Here is a 14,170-nt window from a genome sequence, read left to right on the forward strand (position 1 = left end):
CTGTTGACAGTCGCGCAGCCGCGTGCGTTCCGCTCATTATCAACAGCGCGCGCGTGTATTTTACCATTAGTAACGCCTGGCCATGTCTGCAAAGAAAGCCATTTAGCATTTACATAATAAAATCATTTTTGTACTACACTGAGGGACCGATTTGTTTCAAACGAATATGTAAAAGGTTCCTCTAAGTGTCCTTTCAATTGCTAAAAATAGGTTTAGCACAATTTTACAATAAAACTGATAAATAACTGGGGATTATCATTTTAAAAGAATAATCTGATTAAGTAAAATCATCAAGAATAATAACGATTTTAACTTAATTTTAATTTAAGCAAAATATTTTACTGAAAATAAACACACGTTGCATCTGAAAAGATGTTTGTTTTTCCGATTTAAATTAATAATTTGTTTATAAACATATTTGTTCAAAATAGCAAGGAAATGATTCAAATCATTGTTACTTTTTTCATTACAGTTTGGTCTTAATTTCCTAATTTTCTTCTAAGCCATGACAGTTTCTGACTTTTGTAGGCCTATTTGGTAAACCTTACACTTACTTTTCATAAAGTTTTATCCTTAAATAAAGATTTTTAGACAAAAGCTTAAACAATAGCCTATATGTTTTACTTTTTGCATTAAAATTATGACAATAAATAAAGGCATAGGCTATTTAAATTTAGTAGACTAGATTCAAGTCCCCCAATTTCATCATTTATCTGATTAAAATATTATTCATATTTTAGGACGTTTGACATTATACAACTAATTCGCTATTAGTTGTATGTAGGCTAATGCAGGGTTCCACTGATGCTCAATTTATAATTAAAATAATGTAAAAATGATCGTTTAAACGTTCCCTTTTAGTAAACTCTTAATATGATCGGTCCATTCAAATATTACTAGGCTACATTTTGAAAAAAGTTGAAGTAGACAACCTAATCACTCGTTATAGAAAAATAATTGTTGTCAAGTAGATAATTGTGAAGTGTGAAAAAATTCAGCACGTTTGTTGTCACAGTAAGGAAAAATAAACATTTATATTTTAACACCCTGTGTAAATTTATTGAAGTGTAAATGCGACACCAGCAATGTCTCGTTCAGCCGAAATAACTGTCAGGGTGATTAATATTTGCTTTTATTGTCCTCACAGTGTTGCGTGTTCCGTCAACACAAATCCACCCTGAGGGGCAGAACCTTGTCCCAGACCCCGTTTGCCTTTTTTTTTGTGGGGGAAATCATAATTAGTCATAAATAAAGACGTAAACTTTGACCCTCTTAACATCTGCGGCACGTGCCTGTGATTTATTGCTGACAGTCTGAAAGGGAAATTATTTGAACGGGTTTGTGGTGGGCCTCGTGTGTTTGGCGCTTGTGCGTTTAAAATGTTTAATCCACTGCAGTCTAGACCACAACACTCTCAATTCATTGCGTCAAACGTTTAGTGTTGTCATTTTTTATTTACACCGAATTTTTGTATATTTTAAAATCTAATCTAACTAGTCCGTATGCTCGCGATTTTAATCTAGTATTTGTAGTGATCTCTATCAAATGTAGGTCATAACGCAACCAAGCGTTACCAAATATAATCTTATGTACTGGCTGCATTAAATCTCTTATAGGTGGTGCTTTAGGTTGCCTAGTAGTCCTCTTATGTTATATGGGATTGGTCTCAACGCATACACACACAAACGGTTGTTTCTCAGTGTAATTTATATACATGTAGTGTTTGACAGGTATTTAAGGGATTAGCTGGCCCATATTAAGGACATGAAAGTGTAATGGTGCTTTTTGTGCACAATATAGCATCCAGCATGAAACCGCAGCCATTACAGTGACTGTGCTGAACCTGATTTTGTCCAGTAGACGTTTGAATAAGGATTAGTCTCTATTTTTCTTTAGCTCAGGTGAGTGCTGCTGATGGCTTCTCTCTTGGCATTCACCGCGTGCCTTAATTGTATTGAAATTAAATCAAGGTCCACTGTGAACACAAAGAGCACAAACCCAAGTTTCCAAATCTCTCACCGCGTTTTCCTGATCCGCTTTTTCTTTTCCTACAACACTCTCTTGGTACCTCTTTATCCATGCAGCGGGGTTTCCACTGACTTTAACACCTTTAGCTTCTCTTCCAGTTTTCTGCCTGTGGTCCATATGCAGTTTGCACATCCTGTACTTACAATACCATGCTTCTGTACCATTTTCTCACCTGTCCTTCTGCAGCTGCTGTGGGTTTTGTTGTGTGAGTACAGTCTATACAAGAGTTCCATAATCTCACACAATTGCACACACATACACACACCTAGACCTACAACACACTATGGCAAATTTTTCTTCCGTCGTTTTCCAAGGAGTTTCTGCACACTTCCATGATGAGCATGCGCGTATGCCATTTTAAATCGTGTAAATCCCGTCGTCGAATGGCCTAAATGCATGGCAAGAACAAAACATAAATGACAATGTGAGACCAGACCAGTGTTTTTCTTCAGTGCTCATATTTAACACTTACACATACAAAATAGCATTTCATCTCGTCCCACTGAAATACATTTACAGCCTTCGCCGGTGAAATCAACAATGCTGACTACACTCTGTAGCGAATACATGACCTGAGACGTTACATGAGGGACAGAGAAAGAGAGAGAGATAAAGAGGATCTACCTTTTGTTGTATCATTCTGCAAGAAGCCCTGGCACCTGCCTTGTGTTTCTTTCCAGTAGACCTTGCCTCTCGGCCAAACAAAGACGACCAGCAATGCTGTTTGTGGGAGATGTGTGAAGATGCAAAGCTATGCACTGCTCTCCCTTCTCGCACATTCAGCAGCACATCCACCGCCATTATGAGATGCCTGCCAGCATCGCAATGTAAAGCTAGTACTTCCCTATGACAGTCTGTTCTCTCTCTCTCTCTCTCTCTCTCTCGCTCTCTCTCTCTCTCTCTCTCTCTCTCCCTCTCTCCTTATTTTCTTGTCCCCCACCTCTTTCTCTCTCTGTTTATATTTTTTATTTCTCATCCTCTCTCACAGCATACATGCACCTATACCGCAAGTAAAAACAAGTATGGGTAAAAATCACATCACAAGAGATGAAGCCAACGATGACATTCAAAATAAATGCATACATTACAGATAACTAAAAACGTACATGTAAACAAATAAAAATGTCATTACATTCCAACACATTTGTTACAAGCCACAAAAATTACCCAAAGCACCATCTATTTCTTCAAAACTAATGAGCTCAAAATTCTGGCTTTTTCTTGCATTCTCGCTCTACTGGAGAAAACACTCCCGTAGACAAGCATATATCCGGTTAAGGTTCCATCAGTTCTTGGTATTCTCCATCCGAGGATGAACAGGGGTCTCGCCAAAGCTTTCAACCCAAGATGAAGCTCCTTTCCTGGGGCTGGAGAGCAGGGTTGCAGAGTGATGTTCTGGGGGTGGGGTAGAGGGGGCTGGGGAGAGGTAGGCAGGTAGGTTTCACGCATGCAGGAGGAGAGAAGGGGGGAAGTCAGGTTCTGGGATGCTGCAGTCGTTTTAAAAACAACAAAAAAGACGAGTATTTCCCGTACCATAAGCTATATCAGCCTGCAAAAATCCACCAGACAGTGCACGCCCCTTTAAAAATATAGAATTGAAAAAAGAAATGCTGGAAATGCAAATATACATATATAAACACAGAGGCATATATGTATATATATCCAGAGGAAGAGGGAAAGAGCAGATATGTAAGGGATGAGTTCACACACACAGACACACACACACTGCGCTGCGCACATGCTCGGGCTACAATTTATGCTCTCCGTTTGACACCACCCCCACCTCCCTGGGCACACACACGCACGCGCGCGCACACACACGTGTGTGTAACGTCCCAGCTGATCATGGTAGAGAGATTAGATTGTGGGGACAGCTGGCAGGGATTACACACGCAGGGGGTTGACTGTGCAGGGGTGGGGAGACCCTCTCTGACCAGGATACACGTATACATACATTCACATTTACATACAATACCCATATGGACATTAAAACAAGATCCAATTGCATCTGCTATAACCTTGTGCTTACCTAAAAATATAAAGATATCACATAAATAGATGCAGATACTGTATATTTGTAAATAAACTGCATGCACACACACAATGGAATAAACACTGAATGTAAGACAAAAAACAGTGCACCGTGCGAGCGTTGTTTGTAAATATATGGTAATACATACTGGTACTAGGGGGTGGTGGGGGATGCCAGTTGACCTTTGAGCCTGGACCACTCCATCTTTCCAGGGTGTTCAGCTGATTGCAGAAGGGGGGCCAAGGGGAGGCAACCCAATATGCTCCCCTGACACGCGCACACGTACGCAATATATCATGCATGATATAACACGAGCCGCTTCTTCAGTAATGTGCAAAATCAGTGCAAATCAAAGGGACAAAGCAGGTCTGAAGAGGCTTAAAATTCAAAATAAATGAATAAAATAAACATTTAAATTCTCCTTTTTTATAATTGATATAATATAATTGATAACCATTGTGTGAATTTTGGATGCAGTTCAAAGAATGAAACCCCATTGAACCAGCACTACAGAGATCAATACTGTTTAGTCTTGGATTTTGAACAGTGTTTGAACTATATCTGACATTTAAATCAATTTTATGCTTCAGCACAGAACAGCATTTTTGCCCTCGAAAAATATAATCCCAAAATGTTATACAGACAATAAAATAATAGTTTTTTTATAGTAAAGTAATTTTAAAATGTATAAATCCCCGTAATTACACATGGAAATAATTGTTTGATCTAAAAACATGTATTATATACCATCATTTAGCAATTTTATTGAAGGAAATATTATAAATGAAAACATAAAAGGGATATTGATTGCACATAAACATTTACAACCACCTTTAAAGAAGTGTTTGTGTGTATTTGGTTGCACAATGCAAATGTGTAAGCATGTGCACTATATATTTTTGTCAATAAATGTGTATTCCTATTTATGATTCTTTTAAAATATTTGTAAACTATTTTCATTTTATGTGTTTGTATGCCCCTGGAAATGAAACCAGCATGAATTGTATGTAAATGAAAGAGATTAGGGCCACTCTGTGTGTGTGTGCATGTCAGCGCTAGCCTGCATTCCTCCTTGTCGTAGTGTCCTCTGAGCACACTTTAATCTATAATCTGACAGATTAGCAAATAGGAGCGTTTGAGCTGGATTATCGCCTCATTACAAATGACGAGGACCTGCTCCGGCTGTGTGTGTCTGTGTATATATTGCATATTGTGTATTCTTGGTATTTTTGTGTGTGTGCGGGTGCTTTAGTGTGGTAAGAGCTTAATTTAAATACTTATCCATGCAAGTGTGGGCGTTTCTTTAAAAGTGGCTCTACATTGCAGTATATTCAGATGTTTCATTTTTGAAACGTACGACTTGTTTATACGAAGGCAACGGCTGGAGTCTTCCTCTGCTTTTTGGAGATTACAATACAACGTGTTTATTAGTAAAAAAATCACAGAAGTTTTTAGTTTTGCATAGCACTGATATATAACCTTTATTTACATATTTTAGTTGAAAAATCATATCTTCTACTGTATGTCAGCATCAGATTAAAATTTCCTAAATAAACAAAACAAAGCAGCCAGATGTTGTGTTGAAGCGGTCGGTCTTTGCACTACATCATTTTAAAGAGGTCATATAACAGATGGGTCGCTAGAACAGATTCCTCACTGATGATCTGAAACAGGACATTTACGAGATTACAAAGACTAAAGCTAAATGAGTTTAAAACCTAAACCTGCAGAATTTAAGAGGGAAATATATTAAACTAATGCTACCCACAGGATGTGTGTTGGAAAATGAGACCACTGCGTATCAGCGCTTGTATGTTTCTTTGCTTTTATGTGCTTGTGCTTTATGGGCATTATGCTGAGTTGGCCATTATATGTACATTTTAGTGTGTGTGTGTGTGTGTGTGTGCGCGCGCCTATGGGCTATACCCAAATGTGTGCATGCACTTATGCATGTGTGTGTGTGCTTGTATACCGGCAGCATGTGCTATTGTGTTCACGCCGCACAAACATGCATATGCACATGAATATAATGTCTTTTAAATTAATACATTTGTTTCTATTTTGGACAATCCTCAGCCAACTCAAAAGGACAATTAACAAACAAATCTTAAATTTGTTTTTAAATTAGCACATAACCCAGCATAATACCCCAACACCTAGCAAGGTTGCATAGATTTCACCTTATAAATCTTATAAATTACCACAAATGCACGATAGTCAGCAGTGCATTTTTCATGTTTTGTCTAGATGTGTTTAGTAAACAGCACAGTGGATGTATTGCTAGTTATGCCTGTAATGCTGTGCAGAACAGTGCACAGCTGAAAGCATGAGCGCTGAAGGGATCGATGCCCCTCTCTCCCCCTGGGTCACTGGTGTCCTCCAGTGCCCTTAATATTAGTTGCAATTTCATTAGCTGTGACCACATTGCTCTGATAGAGAGGCCGGCTGAGTTTTTAAGGTTTGCTGAATACGTGAAAGAGCAGAATTGATGTCTTTTTTCTTTAGCTTTGTTCTCGGTGTATTTCTGGAAGCCCTTCATGTTTGGAATACTGCATTCGCCATGGGCTCCGGTGTCTTCCGTTGCGTCTTAAAATAATGATGCTCCAGGACCCTACAACATGACTAATTCCTAAAAGGATGGGATCTTCTCTTTCTGTTCTACTGGCTCCCTCCCTCTTTTCTCAATACGCCCCAATAGTCAGCCCAGCAACAGCACACAGAAGCTCCCAAAAAGCAACCCCCCTCTTGCCGCCTCTGCATCCAGTGACCCAGTTTCCACCCCCTCTCTAAAACAAATCACTCCGTGACCCACTTCTCCGTTTCACACCACTTTCGCGTGCGCAAAATTATGCATGTGTCTTTACTCTGAGGTGCAGAGGCATTTCATCTGTGTGTGTGTTTGGTTACAGAAAAATACTGCTGGCAGTATAAAATCCTTCACATTAATAATAAACGCACAGGGCGCAGAAGCCGAGCAATTTCTGCCTCCTGTAATAATGTCTGGCTTCGGCAGAAAGCTCTGCTCGTTTTTGGAAACATCGGTATGTACGACCATGTAAAGAATATTTCTCAAGGTCAACGTTTTCCCGCGATCGACCACAAACATGAAGTCTGCAATCGTAATTATTTTAAACTCCTGCTTTGTGCGGTTTGATTTCGTTGTTGGCTAAGTGCGTGATTTGTAATTAAAATACACAGTTAACGGCTGAATTCTTTTCTGATTAATGTACGCGATAATGCCCGTGCTGCTGATAACAGGAACATGTCAGAAAGATTGTCAGAGGAGGTAACAGGAAACCAAATCAATTTTGCGGCCTATTTAAGCAGAGAAACGAAATGGTAATTTTTAATCATCAGCTTTGCTCGGTGAGTAAGGCCACAGATATAAACACACTCAGTTTACAGAATTAGCAGGTAAAACATCTGTCGTTTTTTATTAAGGCAGACTTATGAAGGTGCCATGAGCATTGTGTCTTTAAAAGTGGTCACATGTTATTAGACTCTTGAGTGGAGTTCAGAGCTTTGAGCTCAGGTTTATATTAAATTAGTAGTAGCCAGCCTTATAAACTCTCACTCAAAGGTGCATCATTTAGGAAAAAAAAGGGGGGGGAATGTGCATCACTAATTATTACAGTGGCATAAGTGTGTGCGCATGCAGTAAGTGAAAGAGGGGGGTTCAGACTGCAATTAATTTACCTGTTAACTTCCCCCAACCCCCCTCCCTCCATCTCTCTGCTGGCTTCTTTAAGTAGTTCTGAACAAATGTCAATTTATCTGCCAACTAAGAACTTATGTTGTACAAACAACACGTTTTGGGTTTCTTCTATATTCTTGTTTGTGTGTATAGGGTCAGGTCAAAAGCCAAAAGATATAAATACTGTTTTGCATTACAAAGTTAACACATCAATTTTAGTGAAACATTTAAATAAATTATTAGTATTGTATGCTTATTTTATACCAGTGTTTGGAATTAAGATTCTTAGTATGTAATGTCAACATTTTGAATCTGAATGGATTCCAGAAGTTTAAGCAAATCCTAATGCATGGCATTACATTTCTTCTTTATTTTTTTATTTAAATCCTTAAAATTGCAGACAGTTAAATACGAATCCCAGATGCGGCCCCCTGTTAGATTTTTATTTTTATAAGGGGCAAAAGCAAAACACTTTAGCAAGGCCAGTATTCCATCCTTGCTGCCACCTGGCCTCCAGCCACAGATTTCCCAAGAGCGGGGAGGGAAGGAGGGGTAGTGGCACGTGTCCAGATTAAACGTAATCTCAGCACAGGATGCCAAACCAGGCTTCAGGTGAGAAAGCAGCTCCAATAAAATGAAAGGGGGAAGGGGATTGGGGGGAGACACAAAGATGAGAGACAAGAAACGGTGTAGAAATGTGTGTGTGGATTTGCCCAAAAATATTATAATGCCCACTGGAATGGGAATAAAAGATAGGTTCAACTCCATAATTGTTATTGAACGTGACTGAAGTCTGTGTGCCTGTGTTTTCTCTGAGCGGTACACTCTTAAAAGTAAAGGTGCTTCAAAAGGTTCTTTGATGCCATAGAAGAACCTTTTTTGTCTAAATGGTTCCATACAGAACCTTTAACATCCGAAGAACCTTTCTGTTTCACAAAAGGTTCTTTGTGGCGAAAAAAGGTTCTTCAGATTATGAAAAGGTAAGAAAGAGGAGGTTCTTTAAAGAACCTTTGACGTTTGCTGTCTTCACGTGCTCTCGGAAATTTGATCATTCCTACTTCAACCCGGAAGTAACGTCTGGATTAAGTAACATTAAAAGTATTTAGTAACATTAAAGCATTAATGTTACTAATGATTTAGTAGCATTTAAACATTACAAGTATCTGCTAACATTAAAAGAGCACCGTTCCATTAATTATTTCTCGGTTGAAGTGGGAATTATCGAATTTCCGAGAGCACATGAAGGCAGCATAATTGGTTCTTTATGGAACCAAAAACGGTTCTTCTAATCTATGGCATCGCTGTGAACCTTTTAAGCACATTTATTTTTTAGAGTGTAAGGCAGGCAGTAGCTCCCCAAAAATTTGGCTGAGAAAATACTATAGGTTAATAAACAAAAAGAAATAAATGTAAATAATAATAATAATATAAACATACAAATGGTTTTAAAATACAAAAATAATGATCAGTTTACGACAAAAACTGTAAACATCAAATGGACCTTTAAAGGCGGGGTAACCGATTTCCGAATTACGCTTTAGACAACTGAGTCGGGCCGAGTACCAAAACAACCTTGTAGCCCAGGAGTCTTCAACTAAAATTGCTTGAGGTCCAGTATATGAACCCTCCTTACCAGCCGAGGTCCGGACAATTAAATACCTAAAAATATGAATAGATGGGTTTTTTATATCTATACGATGGCATAACGATGTCTGACAACAATATAATGAAGGAACATGTGCAAAATGCCCTAATCTCCAAACCTGCACTGAACATACATTCATTTCAACATTAACAACTTTAAAAGAAAACTAAAGTGTTGTTTTCTGCTGAACTGAGATTAACAAATAGCATCATCAAGTTGTGACTGATCATCCTCTGATAACATTTCAGCTCTTCTTGTGGCTGGTGCAGCTGAAAGGGGGGTTTGTTTAATTTTTTCTTTTAGTTCATGTCTTTATTTTCCTTCTAAAAGTGTTTCACAGAAGCCTCCATGCACTCTTTTACTTTTTTCCCATCAGTAAAGGGCTTGTTATGTTTTCCTAAGATCCACTCTATTCTTAGTGAACATTCATATGCTGGTTGTTGGGCAGTAAGTGAGTGAGGGAGGACCCGTGTAGATTGCTACTACTGGGCTTTGAGCTGATATATATTCCGTGTCCTTACCTCAGACTGCTGCGGGTAAGTTTCTTCAAAGTGTCTATGTCTAGTTTCATAATGCCGTTTAAGGTTTCCAATTTTGACAACCGCAACAGACTCCGAGCAAATGAGACAAACCAGTCTCGTGCATGTCGATGCAGGAAGAATAAATGCAAATCTCTCGACCCATTCATCTCGGAAAACATGGTTTTCGGCGTCAACTTTTCTAACTTTTGAAAAGGACATTGTTTTTCAGTCACTGACAGTTACATCTGTCTGTGCGCTGTGCAGCGAGTCTGTCTTGACTCTCTTCACTCAACGACGTCTGAACTAGCAACAGTGAGCATATGTTAACTGTCCGTGGCGCCATAGGACCCAAACTGCTACTGAGCGGGCCTTCATGTGCCTGGTATAAATTTGATCCGCTAGTTAGTGACCCCTGTTGTAGCCAATCAGCAGTAAGGTGCACAGTGCACAGGACGGACATTAGCAGAGCTGGAGGTAGGGGTGTGTTTCTTTTGGTGATTTGAACATCAACAACGGCTAAGAGAAATCGGACACCCCGCATTTAACAGGAATTTACACTGATCTGAAAAAACCTGACAGCAGCAAGGAGACTTTTCCTCTCTCAGAAGTCCAAAACAAATTTGTATCCATTTCCATTCACAATTATTTTAAAGTGTGCAAAGGAACCACAAGGAAGATAAAAAGGAAGAGAGACTGTGAGAGAGGCTGAGCGCAAAGACACATTTCCGTATAGTCTGTGCGGGATTATGGGTAATCTGACCATCCCATGTGGGCTAAATTTGTTTTATTCAAGGGTAAAAACAGTATGGGTGGTGAGAGAGGGTGATGTTTGCTAACCAGTTAACAAGTTCACCAGCTAATTCTGAAGTGGGGTTGGGTTGACATAGCTCTGGATTGGACATTGTTGTTGTTCTGCGACCTTCACAGTGACTGCAAGATGCATCTCTGATGTAGTGAATAAGTAGAGCGAGGGAAGATAAAGCAAAAAAAGGTTTTAACGCAGAAGCGTGATTTATTATTTTAATTAAGCATCTCACTCGAGTGAGACCAGCAAAGCCACAATTATGCTAAAACACCCAACAGTCGAATGCCTCTTTTCTTTCTCATGTTAATCAGGAAAATGTGTGCGTGCACTCACGTTCTGGAAGCAGTCGAAGCTTTACAACACTCTCAACTGTGGCATAGATGCCGTCGTGAAATGAATCAATTTTTAAAACTAACCCATCAAACCTTACGCCAAAAAAGAGTAGGCCAATCCCCTCTGAAATGGCCTTAATTAATCTCTGATTAACACATCCTGTGAAGCTATTTATCTCCCACACTCTCTTTTTATCTCTTCGAACATCTACCTTTCTTCTACAATCTCTCCCTCTATCGCTCTCAACCTAGCCTACTGTAATCTGTCATTAACAAATTCCATATTTTCAGCCCTCTTGGCATTGCTGCTTATTCAAGCTCGTATGATCTGAACATCCAGCTGGTACGAGAAGCATCTGCCAAGAGTGTAAATGTAAACGATCAGTCGTTAATGGCCCTCTGACGGAAAGGAGAAGAACGCATAAAGCTGCAAATCTATCCCCCGCTCCTTATGAGAGAGATCAGCTAGTTTTCGGTCCAATGCAAAACACAGCCTTCTACCTAACAACAGTTTGTGTTGCCATTTAAAGAAATACCAGTTCAGCATTCTGCCACCCACTCGAAGTTCACAGACCTATGAGAATTGTGAAACACCAAATCACAGAGAGAGAAAGAGATTTCCTGGCTGAATGCTCGCAATTCATCACAGCATGAAAAATGTTGTAATAAGGGTCTCAAAATATAGCCTAAATTAGATTTTTTTTTAAAAACAAACACACAGACTGCTGTCTACTAACGTCCACTAACAGCAAAGCATATTTCCTTCCCATCAGATACTGAAAGTAACCATGTATTGTTAACTCCACTGAAAAATAATGATATCCCATCTTTTTGACAAGACTTCAGATAGCCTATAGATAAACATCAGATAAGGTATTTTTAAGACAGCATGAACAGTGGCTAATTATTAACAGACATTTACAAACATTTACAATTAACTTTTTTAAAGATATTTTTACTGTTATGTTATACAAATTTGTTACAAATTTCTGTTTTAGAAAATGTGACAATAGTCATGATTTCATATCTCGCGTTCTCTATTTCAACATCAGTATATCCATTCCACAGATCCATAATTTCCTTTTCCTTCCTGGCACTGCTGTATAACTTGCCTGCATCCATTTAGTAATTATGTCTTATTTGCAATGCAATATCAAAGACATTGATACTGCCCTTAGCACCTCTACAGGTGAGACCATATTAAAGAGGCCATAATTTAAATGTGCCATCTCTTTTTGTTTGCCCATGTATTTAACATTTCATAAATGCTTCCAAAAGCCTGAACATGGTTGAAAATTAGAAATAAAAGTATGTGTTGAACAGAGGTTCAGAACAGCACCTTCACTCCAAACAAACTAAAATAAAAGGCCACGTGTGCTGACTGCAAATTCTAATGTGAGTTTGAAGGATTTTGTGGCTCATTGGTGGTCCACTATGACCTCTTTTTATATATTAATATACAAAATGTATTTGAAGCACTGCATCAGAATAAGTGGTACACACCATGCCACGTATTTGTACTACCTTTTAATTGTGCTGTCTTAAGTCAAATGTGGGATATTTAAAAAAAAAAATTCTGTCGTTTCTTTACCTTCATATGCCCTAATTTACCTGCATGACTCTTTCTTCTGTGAAACACAAAAGAAGATATTTTGAGAAATGTATAATGGTTTTTGTCCCAGTCTGGTTACCGTCCTTCAAAATATCTTCTTCTGTGTTCTGCAGAACAAAGAACGTCATACAGGTTTGGAATGATATAAGGATGAATGAATAATGATGAGAAAATTATTTTGGGGTGAACTATCCCTTTAACGGAGGCAGCGTTCTATTTATGACAGGGTTTAGAGATGGTGCTTTTATTTTGACACTTGTCACTAAATAAAACCAAAACTGCACTGGAAGGTATTAATGCAAGTATTTACATGCACAGAAATCGCAATAATCAAGATGAATGGATTCCAGATGCTAATTTTAATGTATGCAGCTCCGCGCCGTCTACGACAGCACACAGATGCTCAGTTTTGCAATGCCGGCAGACGAAGTGACGGGGACCAAGGAGCTCATTTGCATGCCGAACAGCTATCTTAATGTGGATATTTATTTTAATTTAATTTCTTACCCGCGCATACTGCACAGGAGGCTTTTGTGGCAAAGTCACATTAACCTCTGGCTAGTTAATATTCAGCCGGCGAAGTCCCCCAACAGTTAATGAATATTCATGACGTAGGCGAGGCCGCCCCTTCGCTCCTCCTCCAGCTCGATGGCGTCCGTTCTCGAGCGGACACATGCTTATTTAGAAACACACAAGTGCACGCGCCCGTCGTCGTCATCTTACTGCAGCTCGTTCTGTGTGTGACACTCGCTCATCTCAATATGGAAAGCAGGAGCGTTTTGCCCACCAAAGCGCAGTCTCTGAAAGGCAGGGAGGAGAAAATGGTCGTGGCAGGTAATTCTGGTCTCTGCTGGTATACCACGCAGCGGGTTGGTGAGGGGACACTCGTGCATTATGTTGCCTTCACATGCTGTCGGAAATTCGATAATTCCCACTTCAACCTTTAGTAGCATTACAAGTATTAAGTAACATTAAAACATTAATGTAACTAATGATTTAGTAGCATTAAAACATTACAAGTATCTGATAACATGAAAAGAGCACCGTTCCAAAAAAAATATTTTCGGGTTGAAGTGGGAATTATCGAATTTCCGAGAGCACGTGAAGTCAGCATCGTCAGGTTCCAATCAGAGATTTTCAGAGGTTCCAACTTGGCTCTCACTAAATCCTTGGTGTTTCGAGTATTATGAAACCCTAACCTAACCCTAACTATCTAACCTATGATTCTTAAACTTGCCATAAACCACGGTCGCGTGATGACGTCAGACTCGAAACACCAAGGCTGCGTCCGAAATCGCATACTGTGACAGTACGTACTGAATTTGAAGTACCTACCTATCGGCCGTCAAAACAGTACATTCTATATAGTATGAGTGGGAGTAGTATGAATACATTTCGGACATACTGCGTCCGCCACCACCAAAATAATTGTTTTTGGTGCAATATCTAGTGGAATTTGTATGCTATTTAAGCAACAAAACAGATTAGAATATCAGCAACT

General features: G+C 39.1%; 1 protein-coding gene and 1 long non-coding RNA gene across 2 annotated transcripts in view; one reads left to right on the forward strand and one right to left on the reverse strand.

Annotated features, from left to right (window-relative positions):
* Positions 1-2,456: 2,456 nt before the first annotated feature.
* LOC130560524 (uncharacterized) lies at positions 2,457-3,751 on the reverse strand. Its single transcript, XR_008963704.1, has 2 exons — positions 3,562-3,751; positions 2,457-3,444 (listed from the first exon to the last, which is right to left on the reverse strand). It is a non-coding gene; the product is annotated as an uncharacterized LOC130560524 (long non-coding RNA).
* Positions 3,752-13,059: 9,308 nt separating this feature from the next.
* Positions 13,060-14,170, forward strand: part of msrab (methionine sulfoxide reductase Ab) — a 29,066-nt gene continuing 27,955 nt past the window's right edge. Inside the window, 1 exon segment of the mRNA XM_057344087.1 lies at positions 13,060-13,503. The gene's annotated coding sequence lies outside the window, so the exon portion shown is untranslated.

This window comes from Triplophysa rosa, linkage group LG10 (assembly GCF_024868665.1).
Source record: "Triplophysa rosa linkage group LG10, Trosa_1v2, whole genome shotgun sequence".
Classification (NCBI taxonomy): Eukaryota; Metazoa; Chordata; class Actinopteri; order Cypriniformes; family Nemacheilidae; genus Triplophysa; species Triplophysa rosa.